The following is a 16,253-nucleotide window of genomic DNA, read 5'->3' as shown; positions in this document are numbered from 1 at the left end:
GGTTACTGTTAGGCTCTATGTATAGACTGGATGGTTACTGTTAGGCTCTATATATAGACTGGATGGTTACTGTTAGGTTATATATAGACTGGATGGTTATTGTTAGGTTATATATAGACTGGATGGTTACTGTTAGGCTCTATGTATAGACTGGATGGTTACTGTTAGGCTCTATATATAGACTGGATGGTTACTGTTAGGTTATGTATAGACTGGATGGTTACTGTTAGGTTATGTATAGACTGGATGGTTACTGTTAGGTTATGTATAGACTGGATGGTTACTGTTAGGCTCTATATATAGACTGGATGGTTACTGTTAGGTTATGTATAGACTGGATGGTTACTGTTAGGTTATGTATAGACTGGATGGTTAATGTTAGGTTATGTATAGACTGGATGGTTAATGTTAGGTTATGTATAGACTGGATGGTTACTGTTAGGCTCTATATATAGACTGGATGGTTACTGTTAGGTTATATATAGACTGGATGGTTACTGTTAGGTTATGTATAGACTGGATGGTTACTGTTAGCTCTATATATAGACTGGATGGTTACTGTTAGGCTCTATATATAGACTGGATGGTTACTGTTAGGCTCTATATATAGACTGGATGGTTACTGTTAGGCTCTATATATAGACTGGATGGTTACTGTTAGGCTCTATATATAGACTGGATGGTTACTGTTAGGCTCTATATATAGACTGGATGGTTACTGTTAGGTTATATATAGACTGGATGGTTACTGTTAGGTTATATATAGACTGGATGGTTACTGTTAGGTTATGTATAGACTGGATGTTTACTGTTAGGCTATGTATAGACTGGATGGTTACTGTTAGGCTCTATATATAGACTGGATGGTTACTGTTAGGCTCTATATATAGACTGGATGGTTACTGTTAGGCTTATATATAGACTGGATGGTTACTGTTAGGCTCTATATATAGACTGGATGGTTACTGTTAGGCTCTATATATAGACTGGATGGTTACTGTTAGGCTATATATAGACTGGATGGTTACTGTTAGGCTCTATATATAGACTGGATGGTTACTGTTAGGCTATGTATAGACTGGATGGTTACTGTTAGGCTCTATATATAGACTGGATGGTTACTGTTAGGCTCTATATATAGACTGGATGGTTACTGTTAGGCTATATATAGACTGGATGGTTACTGTTAGGCTCTATATATAGACTGGATGGTTACTGTTAGGCTATATATAGACTGGATGGTTACTGTTAGGCTCTATATATAGACTGGATGGTTACTGTTAGGCTCTATATATAGACTGGATGGTTACTGTTAGGTCTATATATAGACTGGATGGTTACTGTTAGGTTATGTATAGACTGGATGGTTACTGTTAGGTTATGTATAGACTGGATGGTTACTGTTAGGTTATGTATAGACTGGATGGTTACTGTTAGGCTTATATATAGACTGGATGGTTACTGTTAGGTTATGTATAGACTGGATGGTTACTGTTAGGTTATGTATAGACTGGATGGTTACTGTTAGGTTATGTATAGACTGGATGGTTACTGTTAGGTCTATATATAGACTGGATGGTTACTGTTAGGCTCTATATATAGACTGGATGGTTACTGTTAGGCTTATATATAGACTGGATGGTTACTGTTAGGCTCTATGTATAGACTGGATGGTTACTGTTAGGCTCTATATATAGACTGGATGGTTACTGTTAGGCTATATATAGACTGGATGGTTACTGTTAGGTTATATATAGACTGGATGGTTACTGTTAGGCTCTATGTATAGACTGGATGGTTACTGTTAGGCTCTATATATAGACTGGATGGTTACTGTTAGGTATATATAGACTGGATGGTTACTGTTAGGTTATATATAGACTGGATGGTTACTGTTAGGCTCTATGTATAGACTGGATGGTTACTGTTAGGCTCTATATATAGACTGGATGGTTACTGTTAGGTTATGTATAGACTGGATGGTTACTGTTAGGTTATGTATAGACTGGATGGTTACTGTTAGGTTATGTATAGACTGGATGGTTACTGTTAGGCTCTATATATAGACTGGATGGTTACTGTTAGGTTATATATAGACTGGATGGTTACTGTTAGGTTATGTATAGACTGGATGGTTACTGTTAGGTTATGTATAGACTGGATGGTTACTGTTAGGTCTATGTATAGACTGGATGGTTACTGTTAGGCTCTATATATAGACTGGATGGTTACTGTTAGGTTATATATAGACTGGATGGTTACTGTTAGGTTATGTATAGACTGGATAGTTACTGTTAGGCTCTATGTATAGACTGGATGGTTACTGTTAGGCTCTATATATAGACTGGATGGTTACTGTTAGGCTCTATATATAGACTGGATGGTTACTGTTAGGCTCTATATATAGACTGGATGGTTACTGTTAGGTCTATATATAGACTGGATGGTTACTGTTAGGCTATATATAGACTGGATGGTTACTGTTAGGCTCTATATATAGACTGGATGGTTACTGTTAGGCTTATATATAGACTGGATGGTTACTGTTAGGCTCTATATATAGACTGGATGGTTACTGTTAGGCTCTATATATAGACTGGATGGTTACTGTTAGGCTCTATATATAGACTGGATGGTTACTGTTAGGTTATATATAGACTGGATGGTTATTGTTAGGTTATATATAGACTGGATGGTTACTGTTAGGCTCTATGTATAGACTGGATGGTTACTGTTAGGCTCTATATATAGACTGGATGGTTACTGTTAGGTTATGTATAGACTGGATGGTTACTGTTAGGTTATGTATAGACTGGATGGTTACTGTTAGGTTATGTATAGACTGGATGGTTACTGTTAGGCTATGTATAGACTGGATGGTTACTGTTAGGTTATGTATAGACTGGATGGTTACTGTTAGGTTATATAGACTGGATGGTTACTGTTAGGTTATATATAGACTGGATGGTTACTGTTAGGTTATATATAGACTGGATGGTTACTGTTAGGCTCTATGTATAGACTGGATGGTTACTGTTAGGCTCTATATATAGACTGGATGGTTACTGTTAGGTTATGTATAGACTGGATGGTTAATGTTAGGTTATGTATAGACTGGATGGTTAATGTTAGGTTATGTATAGACTAGATGGTTAATGTTAGGTTATATATAAACTGGATGGTTATTGTTAGGTTATATATAGACTGGATGGTTACTGTTAGGCTCTATGTATAGACTGGATGGTTACTGTTAGGCTCTATATATAGACTGGATGGTTACTGTTAGGTTATGTATAGACTGGATGGTTACTGTTAGGTTATGTATAGACTGGATGGTTAATGTTAGGTTATGTATAGACTGGATGGTTAATGTTAGGTTATGTATAGACTGGATGGTTAATGTTAGGCTCTATATATAGACTGGATGGTTAATGTTAGGTTATATATAGACTGGATGGTTATGGTTAGGTTATGTATAGACTGGATAGTTACTGTTAGGCTCTATGTATAGACTGGATGGTTACTGTTAGGCTCTATATATAGACTGGATGGTTACTGTTAGGCTCTATATATAGACTGGATGGTTACTGTTAGGCTCTATATATAGACTGGATGGTTACTGTTAGGTTATGTATAGACTGGATGGTTACTGTTAGGCTCTATATATAGACTGGATGGTTACTGTTAGGCTCTATATATAGACTGGATGGTTACTGTTAGGCTCTATATATAGACTGGATGGTTACTGTTAGGCTCTATATATAGACTGGATGGTTACTGTTAGGCTCTATATATAGACTGGATGGTTACTGTTAGGCTCTATATATAGACTGGATGGTTACTGTTAGGTTATATATAAACTGGATGGTTATTGTTAGGTTATATATAGACTGGATGGTTACTGTTAGGCTCTATGTATAGACTGGATGGTTACTGTTAGGCTCTATATATAGACTGGATGGTTACTGTTAGGTTATGTATAGACTGGATGGTTACTGTTAGGTTATGTATAGACTGGATGGTTACTGTTAGGTTATGTATAGACTGGATGTTTACTGTTAGGCTATGTATAGACTGGATGGTTACTGTTAGGCTCTATATATAGACTGGATGGTTACTGTTAGGCTCTATATATAGACTGGATGGTTACTGTTAGGCTCTATATATAGACTGGATGGTTACTGTTAGGCTCTATATATAGACTGATGGTTACTGTTAGGCTCTATATATAGACTCATGGTTACTGTTAGGCTATGTATAGACTGGATGGTTACTGTTAGGCTCTATATATAGACTGGATGGTTACTGTTAGGCTATGTATAGACTGGATGGTTACTGTTAGGCTCTATATATAGACTGGATGGTTACTGTTAGGTTATGTATAGACTGGATGGTTACTGTTAGGCTCTATATATAGACTGGATGGTTACTGTTAGGCTCTATATATAGACTGGATGGTTACTGTTAGGCTCTATATATAGACTGGATGGTTACTGTTAGGCTCTATATATAGACTGGATGGTTACTGTTAGGCTCTATATATAGACTGGATGGTTACTGTTAGGTTATGTATAGACTGGATGGTTACTGTTAGGTTATGTATAGACTGGATGGTTACTGTTAGGTTATGTATAGACTGGATGGTTACTGTTAGGTTATGTATAGACTGGATGGTTACTGTTAGGTTATATATAGACTGGATGGTTACTGTTAGGTTATGTATAGACTGGATGGTTACTGTTAGGTTATGTATAGACTGGATGGTTACTGTTAGGTTATGTATAGACTGGATGGTTACTGTTAGGCTCTATATATAGACTGGATGGTTACTGTTAGGCTCTATATATAGACTGGATGGTTACTGTTAGGCTCTATATATAGACTGGATGGTTACTGTTAGGCTCTATGTATAGACTGGATGGTTACTGTTAGGCTCTATATATAGACTGGATGGTTACTGTTAGGCTATATATAGACTGGATGGTTATTGTTAGGTTATATATAGACTGGATGGTTACTGTTAGGCTCTATGTATAGACTGGATGGTTACTGTTAGGCTCTATATATAGACTGGATGGTTACTGTTAGGTTATGTATAGACTGGATGGTTAATGTTAGGTTATGTATAGACTGGATGGTTAATGTTAGGTTATGTATAGACTGGATGGTTACTGTTAGGCTCTATATATAGACTGGATGGTTACTGTTAGGTTATGTATAGACTGGATGGTTACTGTTAGGTTATGTATAGACTGGATGGTTAATGTTAGGTTATGTATAGACTGGATGGTTAATGTTAGGCTCTATATATAGACTGGATGGTTAATGTTAGGTTATATATAGACTGGATGGTTATGGTTAGGTTATGTATAGACTGGATAGTTACTGTTAGGCTCTATGTATAGACTAGATGGTTACTGTTAGGCTCTATATATAGACTGGATGGTTACTGTTAGGCTCTATATATAGACTGGATGGTGACTGTTAGGCTCTATATATAGACTGGATGGTTACTGTTAGGTTATGTATAGACTGGATGGTTACTGTTAGGCTCTATATATAGACTGGATGGTTACTGTTAGGCTCTATATATAGACTGGATGGTTACTGTTAGGCTCTATATATAGACTGGATGGTTACTGTTAGGCTCTATATATAGACTGGATGGTTACTGTTAGGCTCTATATATAGACTGGATGGTTACTGTTAGGTTATGTATAGACTGGATGGTTACTGTTAGGTTATGTATAGACTGGATGGTTACTGTTAGGTTATGTATAGACTGGATGGTTACTGTTAGGCTATGTATAGACTGGATAGTTACTGTTAGGTTATGTATAGACTGGATAGTTACTGTTAGGTTATGTATAGACTGGATGGTTAATGTTAGGTTATATATAAACTGGATGGTTATTGTTAGGTTATATATAGACTGGATGGTTACTGTTAGGCTCTATGTATAGACTGGATGGTTACTGTTAGGCTCTATATATAGACTGGATGGTTACTGTTAGGTTATGTATAGACTGGATGGTTAATGTTAGGTTATGTATAGACTGGATGGTTACTGTTAGGTTATGTATAGACTGGATGGTTACTGTTAGGCTCTATATATAGACTGGATGGTTACTGTTAGGCTCTATATATAGACTGGATGGTTACTGTTAGGCTCTATATATAGACTGGATGGTTACTGTTAGGCTCTATATATAGACTGGATGGTTACTGTTAGGTTATGTATAGACTGAATGGTTACTGTTAGGTTATGTATAGACTGGATGGTTACTGTTAGGTTATGTATAGACTGGATGTTTACTGTTAGGCTATGTATAGACTGGATGGTTACTGTTAGGCTCTATATATAGACTGGATGGTTACTGTTAGGCTCTATATATAGACTGGATGGTTACTGTTAGGCTCTATATATAGACTGGATGGTTACTGTTAGGCTCTATATATAGACTGGATGGTTACTGTTAGGCTCTATATATAGACTGGATGGTTACTGTTAGGCTATGTATAGACTGGATGGTTACTGTTAGGCTCTATATATAGACTGGATGGTTACTGTTAGGCTATGTATAGACTGGATGGTTACTGTTAGGCTCTATATATAGACTGGATGGTTACTGTTAGGTTATCTATAGACTGGATGGTTACTGTTAGGCTCTATATATAGACTGGATGGTTACTGTTAGGCTCTATATATAGACTGGATGGTTACTGTTAGGCTCTATATATAGACTGGATGGTTACTGTTAGGCTCTATATATAGACTGGATGGTTACTGTTAGGCTCTATATATAGACTGGATGGTTACTGTTAGGTTATGTATAGACTGGATGGTTACTGTTAGGTTATGTATAGACTGGATGGTTACTGTTAGGTTATGTATAGACTGGATGGTTACTGTTAGGTTATGTATAGACTGGATGGTTACTGTTAGGTTATGTATAGACTGGATGGTTACTGTTAGGTTATGTATAGACTGGATGGTTACTGTTAGGTTATGTATAGACTGGATGGTTACTGTTAGGTTATGTATAGACTGGATGGTTACTGTTAGGCTCTATATATAGACTGGATGGTTACTGTTAGGCTCTATATATAGACTGGATGGTTACTGTTAGGCTCTATATATAGACTGGATGGTTACTGTTAGGCTCTATGTATAGACTGGATGGTTACTGTTAGGCTCTATATATAGACTGGATGGTTACTGTTAGGTTATATATAGACTGGATGGTTACTGTTAGGTTATATATAGACTGGATGGTTACTGTTAGGCTCTATGTATAGACTGGATGGTTACTGTTAGGCTCTATATATAGACTGGATGGTTACTGTTAGGTTATGTATAGACTGGATGGTTAATGTTAGGTTATGTATAGACTGGATGGTTAATGTTAGGTTATGTATAGACTGGATGGTTACTGTTAGGCTCTATATATAGACTGGATGGTTACTGTTAGGTTATGTATAGACTGGATGGTTACTGTTAGGTTATGTATAGACTGGATGGTTAATGTTAGGTTATGTATAGACTGGATGGTTAATGTTAGGCTCTATATATAGACTGGATGGTTAATGTTAGGTTATATATAGACTGGATGGTTATGGTTAGGTTATGTATAGACTGGATAGTTACTGTTAGGCTCTATGTATAGACTAGATGGTTACTGTTAGGCTCTATATATAGACTGGATGGTTACTGTTAGGCTCTATATATAGACTGGATGGTGACTGTTAGGCTCTATATATAGACTGGATGGTTACTGTTAGGTTATGTATAGACTGGATAGTTACTGTTAGGCGCTATTTATAGACTGGATGGTTACTGTTAGGCTCTATATATAGACTGGATGGTTACTGTTAGGCTCTATATATAGACTGGATGGTTACTGTTAGGCTCTATATATAGACTGGATGGTTACTGTTAGGCTCTATATATAGACTGGATGGTTACTGTTAGGTTATGTATAGACTGGATGGTTAATGTTAGGTTATGTATAGACTGGATGGTTAATGTTAGGTTATGTATAGACTGGATGGTTACTGTTAGGCTATGTATAGACTGGATAGTTACTGTTAGGTTATGTATAGACTGGATAGTTACTGTTAGGTTATGTATAGACTGGATGGTTACTGTTAGGTTATATAGACTGGATGGTTATTGTTAGGTTATATATAGACTGGATGGTTACTGTTAGGCTCTATGTATAGACTGGATGGTTACTGTTAGGCTCTATATATAGACTGGATGGTTACTGTTAGGTTATGTATAGACTGGATGGTTACTGTTAGGTTATGTATAGACTGGATGGTTACTGTTAGGTTATGTATAGACTGGATGGTTACTGTTAGGCTCTATATATAGACTGGATGGTTACTGTTAGGCTCTATATATAGACTGGATGGTTACTGTTAGGCTCTATATATAGACTGGATGGTTACTGTTAGGCTCTATGTATAGACTGGATGGTTAATGTTAGGCTCTATATATAGACTGGATGGTTACTGTTAGGTTATATATAGACTGGATGGTTATTGTTAGGTTATATATAGACTGGATGGTTACTGTTAGGCTCTATGTATAGACTGGATGGTTACTGTTAGGCTCTATATATAGACTGGATGGTTACTGTTAGGTTATGTATAGACTGGATGGTTACTGTTAGGTTATGTATAGACTGGATGGTTACTGTTAGGTTATGTATAGACTGGATGGTTACTGTTAGGCTCTATATATAGACTGGATGGTTACTGTTAGGTTATGTATAGACTGGATGGTTACTGTTAGGTTATGTATAGACTGGATGGTTAATGTTAGGTTATGTATAGACTGGATGGTTAATGTTAGGTTATGTATAGACTGGATGGTTAATGTTAGGCTCTATATATAGACTGGATGGTTAATGTTAGGTTATATATAGACTGGATGGTTATGGTTAGGTTATGTATAGACTGGATAGTTACTGTTAGGCGCTATATATAGACTGGATGGTTACTGTTAGGCTCTATATATAGACTGGATGGTTACTGTTAGGCTCTATATATAGACTGGATGGTTACTGTTAGGCTCTATATATAGACTGGATGGTTACTGTTAGGCTCTATATATAGACTGGATGGTTACTGTTAGGCTCTATATATAGACTGGATGGTTACTGTTAGGTTATGTATAGACTGGATGGTTACTGTTAGGTTATGTATAGACTGGATGGTTACTGTTAGGTTATGTATAGACTGGATGTTTACTGTTAGGCTATGTATAGACTGGATGGTTACTGTTAGGCTCTATATATAGACTGGATGGTTACTGTTAGGCTTATATATAGACTGGATGGTTACTGTTAGGCTCTATATATAGACTGGATGGTTACTGTTAGGCTCTATATATAGACTGGATGGTTACTGTTAGGCTCTATATATAGACTGGATGGTTACTGTTAGGCTATGTATAGACTGGATGGTTACTGTTAGGCTCTATATATAGACTGGATGGTTACTGTTAGGTTATGTATAGACTGGATGGTTACTGTTAGGTTATATATAGACTGGATGGTTACTGTTAGGTTATGTATAGACTGGATGGTTACTGTTAGGCTCTATGTATAGACTGGATGGTTACTGTTAGGCTCTATATATAGACTGGATGGTTACTGTTAGGTTATGTATAGACTGGATGGTTACTGTTAGGTTATGTATAGACTGGATGGTTACTGTTAGGTTATGTATAGACTGGATGGTTACTGTTAGGCTCTATATATAGACTGGATGGTTACTGTTAGGTTATGTATAGACTGGATGGTTACTGTTAGGTTATGTATAGACTGGATGGTTACTGTTAGGTTATGTATAGACTGGATGGTTACTGTTAGGCTCTATATATAGACTGGATGGTTAATGTTAGGTTATATATAGACTGGATGGTTATGGTTAGGTTATGTATAGACTGGATAGTTACTGTTAGGCTCTATGTATAGACTAGATGGTTACTGTTAGGCTCTATATATAGACTGGATGGTTACTGTTAGGCTCTATATATAGACTGGATGGTGACTGTTAGGCTCTATATATAGACTGGATGGTTACTGTTAGGTTATGTATAGACTGGATAGTTACTGTTAGGCGCTATATATAGACTGGATGGTTATTGTTAGGTTATATATAGACTGGATGGTTACTGTTAGGCTCTATGTATAGACTGGATGGTTACTGTTAGGCTCTATATATAGACTGGATCGTTACTGTTAGGTTATGTATAGACTGGATGGTTAATGTTAGGTTATGTATAGACTGGATGGTTAATGTTAGGTTATGTATAGACTGGATGGTTACTGTTAGGCTCTATATATAGACTGGATGGTTACTGTTAGGTTATGTATAGACTGGATGGTTACTGTTAGGTTATGTATAGACTGGATGGTTACTGTTAGGTTATGTATAGACTGGATGGTTAATGTTAGGTTATGTATAGACTGGATGGTTACTGTTAGGCTCTATATATAGACTGGATGGTTACTGTTAGGTTATATATAGACTGGATGGTTATGGTTAGGTTATGTATAGACTGGATAGTTACTGTTAGGCTCTATGTATAGACTGGATGGTTACTGTTAGGCTCTATATATAGACTGGATGGTTACTGTTAGGCTCTATATATAGACTGGATGGTTACTGTTAGGCTCTATATATAGACTGGATGGTTACTGTTAGGTTATGTATAGACTGGATAGTTACTGTTAGGCGCTATTTATAGACTGGATGGTTACTGTTAGGCTCTATATATAGACTGGATGGTTACTGTTAGGCTCTATATATAGACTGGATGGTTACTGTTAGGCTCTATATATAGACTGGATGGTTACTGTTAGGCTCTATATATAGACTGGATGGTTACTGTTAGGCTCTATATATAGACTGGATGGTTACTGTTAGGTTATATATAGACTGGATGGTTATTGTTAGGTTATATATAGACTGGATGGTTACTGTTAGGCTCTATGTATAGACTGGATGGTTACTGTTAGGCTCTATATATAGACTGGATGGTTACTGTTAGGTTATGTATAGACTGGATGGTTACTGTTAGGTTATGTATAGACTGGATGGTTACTGTTAGGTTATGTATAGACTGGATGGTTACTGTTAGGCTATGTATAGACTGGATAGTTACTGTTAGGTTATGTATAGACTGGATAGTTACTGTTAGGTTATGTATAGACTGGATGGTTAATGTTAGGTTATATATAAACTGGATGGTTATTGTTAGGTTATATATAGACTGGATGGTTACTGTTAGGCTCTATGTATAGACTGGATGGTTACTGTTAGGCTCTATATATAGACTGGATGGTTACTGTTAGGTTATGTATAGACTGGATGGTTAATGTTAGGTTATGTATAGACTGGATGGTTAATGTTAGGTTATGTATAGACTAGATGGTTAATGTTAGGTTATATATAAACTGGATGGTTATTGTTAGGTTATATATAGACTGGATGGTTACTGTTAGGCTCTATATATAGACTGGATGGTTACTGTTAGGCTCTATATATAGACTGGATGGTTACTGTTAGGTTATGTATAGACTGGATGGTTACTGTTAGGTTATGTATAGACTGGATGGTTACTGTTAGGTTATGTATAGACTGGATGGTTACTGTTAGGTTATGTATAGACTGGATGGTTACTGTTAGGCTCTATATATAGACTGGATGGTTACTGTTAGGTTATATATAGACTGGATGGTTATGGTTAGGTTATGTATAGACTGGATAGTTACTGTTAGGCTCTATGTATAGACTGGATGGTTACTGTTAGGCTCTATATATAGACTGGATGGTTACTGTTAGGCTCTATATATAGACTGGATGGTTACTGTTAGGCTCTATATATAGACTGGATGGTTACTGTTAGGTTATGTATAGACTGGATGGTTACTGTTAGGCTCTATATATAGACTGGATGGTTACTGTTAGGCTCTATATATAGACTGGATGGTTACTGTTAGGCTCTATATATAGACTGGATGGTTACTGTTAGGCTCTATATATAGACTGGATGGTTACTGTTAGGCTCTATATATAGACTGGATGGTTACTGTTAGGCTCTATATATAGACTGGATGGTTACTGTTAGGTTATATATAAACTGGATGGTTATTGTTAGGTTATATATAGACTGGATGGTTACTGTTAGGCTCTATGTATAGACTGGATGGTTACTGTTAGGCTCTATATATAGACTGGATGGTTACTGTTAGGTTATGTATAGACTGGATGGTTACTGTTAGGTTATGTATAGACTGGATGGTTACTGTTAGGTTATGTATAGACTGGATGGTTACTGTTAGGCTATGTATAGACTGGATAGTTACTGTTAGGTTATGTATAGACTGGATAGTTACTGTTAGGTTATGTATAGACTGGATGGTTAATGTTAGGTTATATATAAACTGGATGGTTATTGTTAGGTTATATATAGACTGGATGGTTACTGTTAGGCTCTATGTATAGACTGGATGGTTACTGTTAGGCTCTATATATAGACTGGATGGTTACTGTTAGGTTATGTATAGACTGGATGGTTACTGTTAGGTTATGTATAGACTGGATGGTTACTGTTAGGTTATGTATAGACTGGATGGTTACTGTTAGGTTATGTATAGACTGGATGGTTACTGTTAGGTTATGTATAGACTGGATGGTTACTGTTAGGCTCTATATATAGACTGGATGGTTACTGTTAGGCTCTATATATAGACTGGATGGTTACTGTTAGGCTCTATGTATAGACTGGATGGTTACTGTTAGGCTCTATATATAGACTGGATGGTTACTGTTAGGTTATGTATAGACTGGATGGTTACTGTTAGGTTATGTATAGACTGGATGGTTACTGTTAGGTTATGTATAGACTGGATGGTTACTGTTAGGCTATGTATAGACTGGATAGTTACTGTTAGGTTATGTATAGACTGGATGGTTACTGTTAGGTTATGTATAGACTGGATGGTTAATGTTAGGTTATGTATAGACTGGATGGTTAATGTTAGGTTATGTATAGACTGGATGGTTACTGTTAGGTTATGTATAGACTGGATGGTTACTGTTAGGTTATGTATAGACTGGATGGTTACTGTTAGGTTATGTATAGACTGGATGTTTACTGTTAGGCTATGTATAGACTGGATGGTTACTGTTAGGCTCTATATATAGACTGGATGGTTACTGTTAGGCTCTATATATAGACTGGATGGTTACTGTTAGGCTCTATATATAGACTGGATGGTTACTGTTAGGCTCTATATATAGACTGATGGTTACTGTTAGGCTCTATATATAGACTGATGGTTACTGTTAGGCTATGTATAGACTGGATGGTTACTGTTAGGCTCTATATATAGACTGGATGGTTACTGTTAGGCTCTATATATAGACTGGATGGTTACTGTTAGGCTCTATATATAGACTGGATGGTTACTGTTAGGCTCTATATATAGACTGGATGGTTACTGTTAGGCTCTATATATAGACTGGATGGTTACTGTTAGGTTATGTATAGACTGGATGGTTACTGTTAGGTTATGTATAGACTGGATGGTTACTGTTAGGTTATGTATAGACTGGATAGTTACTGTTAGGTTATGTATAGACTGGATGGTTACTGTTAGGTTATGTATAGACTGGATGGTTACTGTTAGGTTATGTATAGACTGGATGGTTACTGTTAGGTTATGTATAGACTGGATGGTTACTGTTAGGTTATGTATAGACTGGATGGTTACTGTTAGGCTCTATATATAGACTGGATGGTTACTGTTAGGCTCTATATATAGACTGGATGGTTACTGTTAGGCTCTATATATAGACTGGATGGTTACTGTTAGGCTCTATGTATAGACTGGATGGTTAATGTTAGGCTCTATATATAGACTGGATGGTTACTGTTAGGATATATAATACCTGGATGGTTATTGTTAGGTTATATATAGACTGGATGGTTACTGTTAGGCTCTATGTATAGACTGGATGGTTACTGTTAGGCTCTATATATAGACTGGATCGTTACTGTTAGGTTATGTATAGACTGGATGGTTAATGTTAGGTTATGTATAGACTGGATGGTTACTGTTAGGCTCTATATATAGACTGGATGGTTACTGTTAGGTTATGTATAGACTGGATGGTTACTGTTAGGTTATGTATAGACTGGATGGTTACTGTTAGGTTATGTATAGACTGGATGGTTAATGTTAGGTTATGTATAGACTGGATGGTTAATGTTAGGCTCTATATATAGACTGGATGGTTAATGTTAGGTTATATATAGACTGGATGGTTATGGTTAGGTTATGTATAGACTGGATAGTTACTGTTAGGCTCTATGTATAGACTAGATGGTTACTGTTAGGCTCTATATATAGACTGGATGGTTACTGTTAGGCTCTATATATAGACTGGATGGTGACTGTTAGGCTCTATATATAGACTGGATGGTTACTGTTAGGTTATGTATAGACTGGATAGTTACTGTTAGGCGCTATTTATAGACTGGATGGGTTACTGTTAGGCCTCTATATATAGACTGGATGGTTACTGTTAGGCTCTATATATAGACTGGATGGTTACTGTTAGGCTCTATATATAGACTGGATGGTTACTGTTAGGCTCTATATATAGACTGGATGGTTACTGTTAGGCTCTATATATAGACTGGATGGTTACTGTTAGGTTATATATAAACTGGATGGTTATTGTTAGGTTATATATAGACTGGATGGTTACTGTTAGGCTCTATGTATAGACTGGATGGTTACTGTTAGGCTCTATATATAGACTGGATGGTTACTGTTAGGTTATGTATAGACTGGATGGTTACTGTTAGGTTATGTATAGACTGGATGGTTACTGTTAGGTTATGTATAGACTGGATGGTTACTGTTAGGTTATGTATAGACTGGATGGTTAATGTTAGGTTATATATAAACTGGATGGTTATTGTTAGGTTATATATAGACTGGATGGTTACTGTTAGGCTCTATGTATAGACTGGATGGTTACTGTTAGGCTCTATATATAGACTGGATGGTTACTGTTAGGTTATGTATAGACTGGATGGTTACTGTTAGGTTATGTATAGACTGGATGGTTACTGTTAGGTTATGTATAGACTGGATGGTTACTGTTAGGTTATGTATAGACTGGATGGTTACTGTTAGGCTCTATATATAGACTGGATGGTTAATGTTAGGTTATATATAGACTGGATGGTTATGGTTAGGTTATGTATAGACTGGATAGTTACTGTTAGGCTCTATGTATAGACTGGATGGTTACTGTTAGGCTCTATATATAGACTGGATGGTTACTGTTAGGCTCTATATATAGACTGGATGGTTACTGTTAGGCTCTATATATAGACTGGATGGTTACTGTTAGGTTATGTATAGACTGGATGGTTACTGTTAGGCTCTATTATAGACTGGATGGTTACTGTTAGGCTCTATATATAGACTGGATGGTTACTGTTAGGCTCTATATATAGACTGGATGGTTACTGTTAGGCTCTATATATAGACTGGATGGTTACTGTTAGGCTCTATATATAGACTGGATGGTTACTGTTAGGCTCTATATATAGACTGGATGGTTACTGTTAGGTTATATATAAACTGGATGGTTATTGTTAGGTTATATATAGACTGGATGGTTACTGTTAGGCTCTATGTATAGACTGGATGGTTACTGTTAGGCTCTATATATAGACTGGATGGTTACTGTTAGGTTATGTATAGACTGGATGGTTACTGTTAGGTTATGTATAGACTGGATGGTTACTGTTAGGTTATGTATAGACTGGATGGTTACTGTTAGGCTATGTATAGACTGGATAGTTACTGTTAGGTTATGTATAGACTGGATAGTTACTGTTAGGTTATGTATAGACTGGATGGTTAATGTTAGGTTATATATAAACTGGATGGTTATTGTTAGGTTATATATAGACTGGATGGTTACTGTTAGGCTCTATGTATAGACTGGATGGTTACTGTTAGGCTCTATATATAGACTGGATGGTTACTGTTAGGTTATGTATAGACTGGATGGTTACTGTTAGGTTATGTATAGACTGGATGGTTACTGTTAGGTTATGTATAGACTGGATGGTTACTGTTAGGTTATGTATAGACTGGATGGTTACTGTTAGGTTATGTATAGACTGGATGGTTACTGTTAGGCTATGT

Source organism: Oncorhynchus kisutch, linkage group LG11 (assembly GCF_002021735.2).
Source record: "Oncorhynchus kisutch isolate 150728-3 linkage group LG11, Okis_V2, whole genome shotgun sequence".
Classification (NCBI taxonomy): domain Eukaryota; kingdom Metazoa; phylum Chordata; class Actinopteri; order Salmoniformes; family Salmonidae; genus Oncorhynchus; species Oncorhynchus kisutch.
The sequence above is the reverse complement of the archived record's forward strand: the minus strand, read 5'-3'. Positions refer to the sequence as shown.